Source organism: Triticum urartu, chromosome 1A (genome assembly GCF_056163025.1).
Source record: "Triticum urartu cultivar PI428250 chromosome 1A, HENAU_Tu73, whole genome shotgun sequence".
In the NCBI taxonomy this organism is placed as follows: Eukaryota; Viridiplantae; Streptophyta; class Magnoliopsida; order Poales; family Poaceae; genus Triticum; species Triticum urartu.
This window is the reverse complement of record NC_141873.1, coordinates 580469776-580478212: the sequence shown is the minus strand read 5'-3', so window position 1 is coordinate 580478212 and position 8437 is coordinate 580469776. Positions and strand designations below refer to the sequence as shown.

At 45.1% G+C, this 8437-nt stretch overlaps 1 long non-coding RNA gene and 1 pseudogene across 1 annotated transcript; both read left to right on the top strand.

The window, feature by feature from the left end:
- The first annotated feature begins 322 nt into the window (after nucleotides 1-322).
- LOC147993019 (uncharacterized) lies at nucleotides 323-2539 on the top strand (annotated as a pseudogene).
- A 3662-nt stretch (nucleotides 2540-6201) lies between these two features.
- On the top strand, nucleotides 6202-8383 carry LOC147993018 (uncharacterized). The gene is made up of 3 exons (XR_015615438.1): nucleotides 6202-6545; nucleotides 6677-6763; nucleotides 6868-8383. It is a non-coding gene; the product is annotated as an uncharacterized LOC147993018 (long non-coding RNA).
- The last annotated feature ends 54 nt before the right edge of the window (nucleotides 8384-8437 follow it).

The window sequence follows — 8437 nt, the reverse complement described above, 5'->3', positions numbered from 1 at the left end:
GCCTGTGCTGACTAGCTAATTGATGCATTCATTGTTTTGGTATGTACACATATTAATTAACTCTCGTCTTTCTTCTTTTTTCTAGCCCTCCGGATCGAGCACAACTTCGGTAAAGAGACGAGGCCCGAAGAAAAAGTTGCGCTCGGATGAAAGGTTTGAGATCACAGCAATCGCGCGCGACGGCCAACCGATTGAACCCATCCGGACAAAGGAAGCATTTGCTGCTCAGTGCAGGGTTCTTGTTAGGGACAAGATCCCGATCAGCATCCACCAATGGTATAAGCCTAAGAACGAAGACCCTGAGGTGTCTTATGTCAATGATATGCAGAAAGATGATCTTTGGACTGAGCTGAAGTCAAATTTCACCCTACCGCCAGAGGAGGATCCGGAGAAGCCAGATAAAGAGCAATTAATCAAGTCTCATGCTCTTAAGAAGATGGCAGACCTATTCAGGAGGTGGAAGAATGAGCTGAAAAGGTTTGTCGACAAAGAAGAGACACCAGAATTCATCGACAAATATGAGAAGATCAGAGATCACTGGCCCGCATTTGTGGCCCACAAGACATCGGAGAAGAGTAAGAAGATGTTGGCGACAAACAAGCAAAATGTTGCGAAGAAGAAGCTTCACCATCGCACGGGGTCAGGTGGCTACCCCAAAGCCCTACCTAAGTGGGCCAAGGCTGAGAATGATCTTCTTGATAAAGGGATCGAACCAGAGACAATGAATTGGCCAGACCGATGCCGGACTTGGTTCCTCGGGGCTGGCAGAACCTTGGACCCTGTATCAGGGAAGTTCCTTTGAACGGACGAGCAAATGAAAATACCAGTCAAGAGGCTTCAGCACTATATCAATGCAGCACAGCAAGGGACGTTCGTTCCAGACAGAGAGAACGACGAGCTCACAATGGCCCTCGGGAATCCTGAGCACCCTGGACGGACACGAGGCACGCCAGGCTCCGTTCCGTGGAAGGCTGGTTTTCCGGACGCAAGCGGTTACAAATCCTAGGAGAGGAGGAAAAAAGTGGAGCAGACCCAAATTCAGACGCTACACGAAAGGGTTCAAGCGCTAGAGGAACGAGCAGTAGCTCACAGCAAGCGACCTGCCGAAACTACCCCCGAAGCTACCCCGCCATCTTAGCGGAGAAGCAGCGTGGCTTCCACCGAGCTGCTTCAGCCGGAGCATGTCTTGACGGCTCCTGCTATCTACCCCGTGGATGCTATCACGGAGTCTCAACATTGCCACCTTATGACGCAATGGCAGAACTTCAAAGTCAAGGCAGTTGTCGGCTCCGTTTGACCTCCTGAACCCGGCGCAACTTTTCACCGTCGTCCGATTCCAGAAGGATATGCTAGGGTGACGGTGGACGAAATAACAGAGGGATTTGAGGATCTCCAGCTTGACCACCCTACCGGTGAAGGGGAGACTAGGCTGGGTTCTGCTCTGAAGACTCCATGCCTATGGCGGAAGGAGCTCATCAACCTTCCGAACTGGACGCCTCCACCTCCTCCTCCTCCTCCGGCGAGTCAGGGCACTCCGCCTCCTCCACCGCCTCCTCCTCCGGTGAGTGACGATCAGGGCACTCGGCCTCCTTCTCCGGCGCGTGGCTGCACTCCGCCTCCTTCTCCGCCTGCGCCGGCGCGCCCGAGCAGCCAACCTCCTCCTTCTCCGCCTCATCAGCAAGGGCGGAAGAGACCCGCCGCTGCTTCGGCTGCTCCGGCGCGTCGTAGTCCTTCTCCTCCGCCTCGTAAGCAAGGAAAGAAGACAGCCGTGGCCGCTCCGTCTGCTCTGCCGGCGTCTAGCAGTACAGCCAGAGGCGGGAGGCAATACAGATTCGGTCCTTCTCTGAAGACTCCAGAGAAGTTACCATACGAGATGACCCCGGAGGAGAACGCGAAGATCGTGCGAGCCGAAGTGACGAACTTCTTTCAAGGGGTGAAAGCAAAGAAACATCCACCTCCGGAGGAGAAGGTAGATCCGGTGAAAGCGAAGCACACTCTGGCTGCCCTGACAAAACCACCAAAGTCTCCGCCGAAAGGCAACTATGAGCGCATTATTGGAAAGACATTTGTCGAAGTGGAGCGGTAGGGTAGTACTGTCAGTGATCAAAGGATAAAAGAACGACGAGCTGGGAAAAAAACTGCCCAGCTCGGCGAACAAGCGAACCAATCGTGCCCCCCGCTAAAGGTGTCTAGCGACATCGTCGCTAATGATCCGAGGATGGTGCCCGGTTATAGCAATCTTGGAGATTACCTGCCCGACGATGTACATTATGACTTCTTGGAGGTGGTACACATATACGAGTACGGGAAGCCTCTCGTCAAAGATGAAAGATCTCTAACAACGATGATGCGAAGATTGCATGATTGGTACATGAAAACCTATAGAGAGTCTGGGGGGAGGAATACTTTGACGCTGAGAGTTAGAGAGGAGCATGACCTCGTTGGAATTGAACTGTTGAATGTTCCATTTGATGAGTTCTTCCAGTTTTTCAATCAAAGGGCCCTCGATAAAGCAACGGTCACTTGCTACTGTCTGTAAGTAGTACTACTTCTGTCATTAAGTCTCTCTATATAGGTCAGCTCTTTCATTGCATGTATTTATAATTATCCTCACTATATTATGCAGATTGAAGATCGCCGAATTGAAGAAAAGACAAGTCGATGATATTGGGTTCATTAACACAAATCTCATAGATGCAACTGAGGTTGAATATCATGCCGAAGATACCGAGGCCAACTTGCTACGATCGTTGGTAATAAATGAAAACAAAGATATAATACTCTTTCCTTACAACTTCAAGTGAGTGTTACTGTCTTGTGCATATTCGGTTTCCCTTATATATTAGTCCAGGTTATAGTAATGTAATTGGTGAGTTATGCATGCGTGCGCAGTTTCCACTATATTCTCCTAGAGATTAAGCTTGAGCAGGGACTAGTAACCGTCTTAGACTCGAGACGAAAAGATCCTCAGGAGTATGCGGACATGACTCAAATGCTCGAGAAGTAAGTTAAATCGATCATTATCCACCATATCAGCAACTTTGTTCATTTCCTGATATCAAGTAATTGTTTTCTTTGTCTGGCAGGGTTTGGAGAAAATTCACCAAAAAAGCTCCAGGACTGCCGAAGAAGCTGCAATTTAGACACCCGAAAGTAAGTACTATAGTAGCATGTTCCGCGCTTCTCCTAGTGATTCAAGCGCTAGTTTCATCAATATCATTTGACATGCTTGCTTATCAGTTTGATTGACCTCTATTTTTTGTAAAGTGGTTGTGGCGGATCAAGGGAATGATTCCTGTGGATACTATGTTTGCGAGTCCATCCGCCACACGACCTGTGAACGGGGGTACTCTGACGAACAATATGAAGTGCGTAAGCAATAATATTCACAATTTTATTTTAGTACCATCATTGTGTTGAGTTTCATTTATCCATATATATATATATATGTATTGATCCCCTTCTTCAAATCAGATCTTTCGGATGCGGGATGAACTCCTACCACCAGATCGTATGCGAGCAATTCAAGAGGAATTGGCGGCATTCTTCCTTGACCACGTGATCGCTGAAGACGGAGAATACTATGTGGATCCTGTGTTCATATATAATTAGGAGATTATATTGTAAAAGATAATTATTGTATATATGTAGCCGGTAGTGTCAGATAGATATACGAGAACTTGTTGTTCGACCAATCTCTCAGAGAAGGAGAGGTGGTCGATATCACTTCTCTCTGTATGCATATATGTTCATGACGATCTTCTGTTTCCTTCGTTTGCTTACTAACTATCTAGCGTGTCTAGTCCTCTCTATACGTATATAGTACGTAGCGTTGACCAAGCACGGACATAAGAGAGAACACTTCTCTCTAATAATTAGCTAGCTAACACAATATATGAAACAGCTAAAGTAACCCCCCAAAACTCCCAACCCCCCCCCCCCCCCTCTTCAAAAAAAAAACAAAAACCCCAGCCCCTGAAATGCTGACGCGTGGACGCCTATTGGTCCCGGTTGGTGCCACCAACCGGGACCAAAGGCCCTCCTGCCTAGGCTCGCCGCACCGGCCACGTGGAGGCCCATCTGTCCCGGTTTGTGTAAGAACCGGGACTAAAGGGCCAGGGCATTAGTAACGACCCTTTAGTCCCGGTTCAACAACCGGGACAAAAGGCCCGTATGAACCGGGACAAATTGCCCCTTTTCTACTAGTGGGCGTATGAGAAAAATACACTCTCTCTTCAACAACCGGGACAAATTGCCCCTTTTCTACTAGTGAGGACATGTCCGGTTTATCCAGATCCGACACACCTACAAGACTAGAACGTTCTTGATGAGGAAAATCTACGGCTCAAGGTACATAAAGAAAACTTGATCTGAAACACTTAATAGGAAAAAAAAACTTAGGTTTTGCCTGTGCTGTGAATTGGAAATTGGGCAAAGGATTCTGTTAACATCTACATCTAGTTGGTCTCAAAAGGATTACATGACAGTGAAAAAAAAATCATGTATTTGGAAAGTATGTGCGTGACATTTTTAGAAAACATTTATACGATGTAAAAAAAATGTTTGCGAGGAATAAACAAAGTTTCATACCATTTAAAAATTGTTCATGACGTTTTATATAAAGATTCTGGTTTTAAAATTGTTCGTAATATTGTAAAAAATGTTTATACAATGTAAAAAAATTACATGGTTTAACAAAAATGTTTCGTGCCAACTAAAAAAAATGCTCAACATGTTTCTGAAAAATGTTGAACATGTATAAAAAATATTCTCAAAATATATAGTTAACAAAATGTACATCATGTATTTGAAAAATGTTCAACGTGTATCCAAAAATGTTCCATGTGTAGATGAAAAATGTACAATGTGAAGTAGACATGTGTTGAAAGAAAAAAGAAAAAAAACAAAGAAAACCGGTGAAAAAACACGAAAAACAAGATACCTAAGAAAAACAAAGAAAGCCAAAAAATATGATGAAGAAACGCAAATAAAAAACCATAAGAAAACAAAGAAACCCAGTGAGAAAACGCACAAAAATGGTCAAAAACCAAGAAAACTGAAGAAGCAGACGGAAAGAAACGAACAGAAAATTGAAGGTGTACATCCGTTACTGAAACGGCCCATTAGCTGCGCGATGTAGGAAAGCCAGAGCTACATCTCGTAAGAGGCGAGATAGATATAGCTCTAGCAAGATATGGAGCCCCACACTACTGTTTTGGCACTGTGTATTTGTTTTTCTGTATGGTGATCAGTGATAGAGATCCCACAACAGAAAAACATAGTGCATTCAATTTCAGTATGATGATCAGTGCACTGTGTATTTGTTTTTCTGTGAGATTACCCAGCTAGGTTTTGCTTCTGGTGCTCCAGCCACAGTCGAAATAGCTTTGTTACTCTTCGATGTTCAGAACAGAGTAGAGTTCAGAATTTGTTGCAGCAATCACTGGATCTTATAATAAGGGGACACATTCCTGACCACACCAGGTGACAAAGTGTAGTCGTTGAGAGTTTTCCATATATTTCACAACATTGCAGATGTAACCACATATGGCACTCAGTCAGTTGTAACGATGTAAATTATACTTTAACAACCGGACTAAGAAAACTGAATTTTTTTTAAAGAACTTCATTTTTCACTGTCTATTCACCATTATATAATAAGGTTAAACCCTTTACATGTACCCATCAGCTACCATCAGGACAAGTGTGTACTAAACATATACAAACTCCCATGGAACTTTATCAATCTCAATGAAAATTACGCCTGGTGTGGTGGCTGGCCTACCTTCTGTGCCAATCTGCACTACAAAAGTAGCTAGCAGTATTAGAATCCACAGAAGTCCTTGTGTGGGGTCACATCCTGCATTTCAAACTCTCCGCAGACAGACTCAATCGCCGCATCCCATTGTTAGAGTCTGGAACAAAATGGAGCCTTTCCGTGCGTTTGGATTTTCAGCCGTTGGATTGCGCTTCCAAATTGATCCTGGCCGTTGGATCGCGAGATGGGGAGATCCTGACCGTTGGATCGCGAGATGGGAGGTCCTGGCCGTTGGATCAATAGCAAACACTGCTTGCGCTCCGGCTCGTGCCACCGCCTGTAATTCCCATGCCCCACCGAGGGCATTATCGTCTTTTCTCACGCAGACATATAAAAGGCAGAATGTTGAACTCTCCCTCCTTTCCCCACTTCTCTGTCGCCTCTACTCCCGTGGCCTTGGGCCAGCCGCCGCGCAACCTCTGCTCCTCCCCGGCGTCGAACTCAGGCCGCCGCTCCGTCCCCCGTCCCCGCCGCCCTCTAGTCCTCCCGCAGCCTCCGCCTCCGCCGCCGCTCCACGGATGGGAGTTAATCGGGGGAGCAGGAAGTCCCCGTCCCCGCGTATGGGCCCCCGCCACCCACCACAATGGCTCGACCGCCCAGCGACGAGCTGCCCTCCGGGGCCTGACCAGTTCGGCTCTCGTGGCTGGTGGACGCGCCCTTGCTGTTGCCGACGCGCGACGCCGGCTCGCTGTGCCGCACTGGCCCTCCCAAGCGTCTTCTGTCAATGGTTACAACTCACGTTCCCCTCTATTTTCTCTTTGAATTTTCTTTTGTGACGGTCAGGACTTGCAAAGCCAAGAACCTGTTGATTGACATGTCAATTGGAGATGATTTGAGGACTTTTTATGTGTTTGGTAGAAGGACATGAGAGATCAAGGAGTTTCCATTGGGACATCAGGACATGCTCCTCCATCTCCTCCGCTGGACGACATCCAATATCGCTAGGTAAATTCCAGTTTTTGCAAATTCCGTTTTTTGATGTTTAAAACTGGATGACACCCAACCCCTCTATTGTTCTATTTCTGCTTAAATCTGATTTGGTTGTTCAGTTCATGCGCTTACGGACTGATGAAAAAAATGGAAATGAAGAAGAAGAAAAGAAGAATAGCAATATTATCATATGCGAGGTTCGCTTTTAACCTTGGTTCCTAACCAATATTCGCTTAATAATTCTGCTGGAGAGATTCACACTGTCATTCATATTACGAATATAGTTCATAACCAGTATTCTCTTTTATCTAATTATATCAACAGAAAGGAGTAATCTGAACTGAATTGATTCTATGTTAACAGTCTAACAGACATCTTGGATGTGTGAATGCTTTCTTCGGTCTGATAAGTAACCAATAACTCATGGTATACTAGGATTTTCTCCATACTTTTAGCACTTCCGCACTGAGAATAAAGCAAGTACTTTCACAACAAAGGTTGTTACCTCCAGGGTTTATTGCCACCTATAATCCTTCCAGCATTAGGGACTGCTTAATTGGTTCTGGACAATACAACAAAAGAAATGTGCATATTGTCCACATCTGCAGGTATGTATGGGCAAGAGAGCTTTATGCCCACAAATAATATCTCAGGTTGTTCCTTTTTAATGACAGAGATTCACACTGCCATTCATAGAATGAATATAGTTCCTAAGCAGTATTCTCTTTTATCTAATTATATGTACATCAATTAATAAGCAGTGTCTGAATAGACGGATGCTAGCCACAACCTTGCAAGGACACCACCGTAGCTCGGCAACACACTTTCAGGCTTGCCTCTCACTCTCTACGCAGCCACTCTCCAGTGGATGTTATTATTGTGGTTACTCCATGGAGTGGACTGCTAGAACCTTCTTGTTGTTGTTACTCCATGAGTATGACCTTTGCATCGAGCCTTTTCTCCTAAAAACACCACACCGTCCTTTTGTTGTGTACTCTCATTTGGTTTCTTTGTGCAACATTGCCTATTCAAGCATTGGCAAGTGCAGTCAATGATGAAAATTTAGCGGATCTGAAGGGCCAATTCGATACAATTGATGATAAAAGTGGACCAATTACTGTACTGAAGAAATGCAACATGTAGGTTTTAGAGTACTTTCACATGATAATGTTTTGCGCCAGTACTAGATGGCGCTGATGATCTTTGTATGTTTCAGTGGGCCCTTGTGAAGGACCTTCACACTAAAGTCTCCTCATGTTCTCAAGATTATTCAAGCAGTAAGCTGTGAGATGGATTTCTTTTTGGTTTCCCTTTTGTTTCAGAGAAAGCAACTGACTCTATGCTATATGGTTTCCCTTTTGTTGTTGAGCAAGCAACTAACTGTATCTCTCAAGCAATTTACGCATACGTTTGATTGGAAAGAGACAACAACCATTTGTTCTGCGACACTACTATCTGAGAGTTACTTAATATTATACTAATCGTCAATGCTATAGAAGTGTTCATCCATGAATAATGAGACTGAAGCCCATTTTAGGTTATGAGACTTTCTCCCGATTCCAGAGATGTACTAAATTCTGTAGTTTGTTGTATGACACTACCTATGTTTTTAAGGCGACGCTTCGCTTTAAGGCGCTGGGGGGGCGCCTCGACGCCTAGGCGCCTAAAGCGGGCATATTTGCAAAGAGC